The sequence below is a fragment of the Ursus americanus genome, chromosome 9 (genome assembly GCF_024610735.1).
Source record: "Ursus americanus isolate L20-20 chromosome 9, mUrsAme1.1.p, whole genome shotgun sequence".
Classification (NCBI taxonomy): Eukaryota; Metazoa; Chordata; class Mammalia; order Carnivora; family Ursidae; genus Ursus; species Ursus americanus.
Window position 1 is genome coordinate 64,458,246 of NC_142135.1, and position 2,034 is coordinate 64,460,279.

The following is a 2,034-nucleotide window of genomic DNA, read 5'->3' on the forward strand; positions in this document are numbered from 1 at the left end:
GCGTGGGCAGAAGAAAAGGGTTGGGTTTGCAGGGAGCGGCAATGGCTTCGCAGCACTTCATAAGCGCAGTTGTGACCACAGGCTCGCTAGTGTCATTTTGTGTGCAGTAATGAAGCCTGACGAGAGGTCTCCTGCTTGCCGATAGCCGGCTGTTGTCCTAAAAATGCAAACCATCGCCTCAGGCCATGGAATCGGGAACAGGCAGAGGACAGAGGCTCCGGCTGGGCGCCCCACTGCTAGCTCTCCCTTCAGCACTCCCGACTTGGACAGAGAAAGCTGGTCTTTACCCTTGTACATAAGGACACAGAAGAAAGGGATTTTTTTTTAAGGTGTCCCAGAGGCCGATGGTTTTAATCCTGACTTTTTGCTGAGCAGATATTAAAGATGGGGGAGGGGGGATGCCTACCACCAATCCTCACGTCCCCATGTGTTTTCTCATGCAAAATAAGCTTTTTGAACTTGAAAGCTGCATTTTCGCCTAGTTCCCCAGTGCCCCCTCCCGTCCCCCCTCCACCTCTACCCTCTTTGTTTTCTCTATAGAGTAAGCAAGTCAAGCGGAGCCTCCCCCAGCAAGTCTTTTAACGATGGCTCATTAATAATCGATGGGCCTGGCGAACGCAGGGGTTCACAGCTCCGGGGCGAGGCAGCCGCGGACCTCGCGCCCACGACAGAAACCCCGGCCTGGAGGAAGCCCCTGGGCCGAATGTCCGCGCGGCGCGGCGCTGCCCTGAAGGCTGTGCTGAGCCCCGCAGACCCGCTGAAAGCAAGGCCCGGTCCTGAGCCGCCTGCCTGGGCCCGGGTTTAGCTATGCAAACGGAGTCGTCCCTTTCTGCAGTGTTTGTTGTTTGTTTTTGTTTTGAAATGCTGCCTTCCTGCTTCCCCAGCAGCCTGCTGGTCCTAAGGCTGCAGAGACTTCCTTGACTTGGGGAAAGGCAAGTTTTGAGTCATAACTTGTCCCCCCATTGGCTCTGAGGGTCTTTGCTGCCCACTGCTCACATTTCAGAAACCCTCCTCCTTCCTCTTGTCAGTCTTCTTGGAAGCAAACCGCGAAGTTGGGGGGTGGGGGGAAGCATGCTGTTTCCTTGTGTTTTTAGGCATCTATTATTTCTATGGAATTCTTGACAGACAACAAAAGATTTAAAAAAAAACTGTCGATTTTTGCTGTCAAGGAAACAAGCTGTTCTCCCCATTTAAGGCTCCCTTGGTAAACCTGGTGGAAACTTTATTAAGAATTGATGAATAACAGTCTCTCACAGAACTCACCTGGAGTTGTTTCTAGAGCTAAAATATGCCACAAGAGAGCTTGAATCCCTGATAGTGAACCCCAGCTCCAGCTCCGGTGAATGAGCTTGGTGATCTCACAGGCCTGGTGGAAGGGGCTTGACCCAGGTTGGGCTTTCCCACTGAGGAGGCCATTGTGCTGCTCTGGGGTAAGGATAAGACCAGCAGCACCTCACACCCGTGTAGCACTTACCGTCCGAGAGCCTTCAGATGAACTAGCAGACTCACTCCCCCATAACCCAGCAGCGCAGTGCAGATCGGGGAGGGAGGGAGGTTATAGGTAGACCACCCATCTGCTCTCCCCTGAGGGACTAACCCCTTCTCTGTACCTGTCTTTCTTTTACACATTTTTCTTTTTCTTCGCTGGGCAGGTGGTCCAGGTCATTCTCCATGCTGTGTTTATATCCCTATTGACTCTACCTCTTCTTGGTTAAGAGCCAGTCTATCCTACGAACCACTCTGATTTCAGAACGACTTAATCAACTTGAAGTGTGACCACATCGGTAGCACTCTGTGGTTTGCACAGTGCTTTTAACTTTGTTCTCTTAATAGGCCCTGACTAAGGTTCTCCACAAAATGGAGGCCACCCCAGTAACCCCGCCCATGTCACAAATCTAAACCCCAGTCGGCCTACACTTAGGGGAAACATTTCAATGTCAGGGAAACCTACCACCCATCAGTCACAATCCTCCAACTCAGCTCTAAGCTTAACTTGCCCTAGAAAATAGGCCCTGCTACCCCTATAAGGAAATC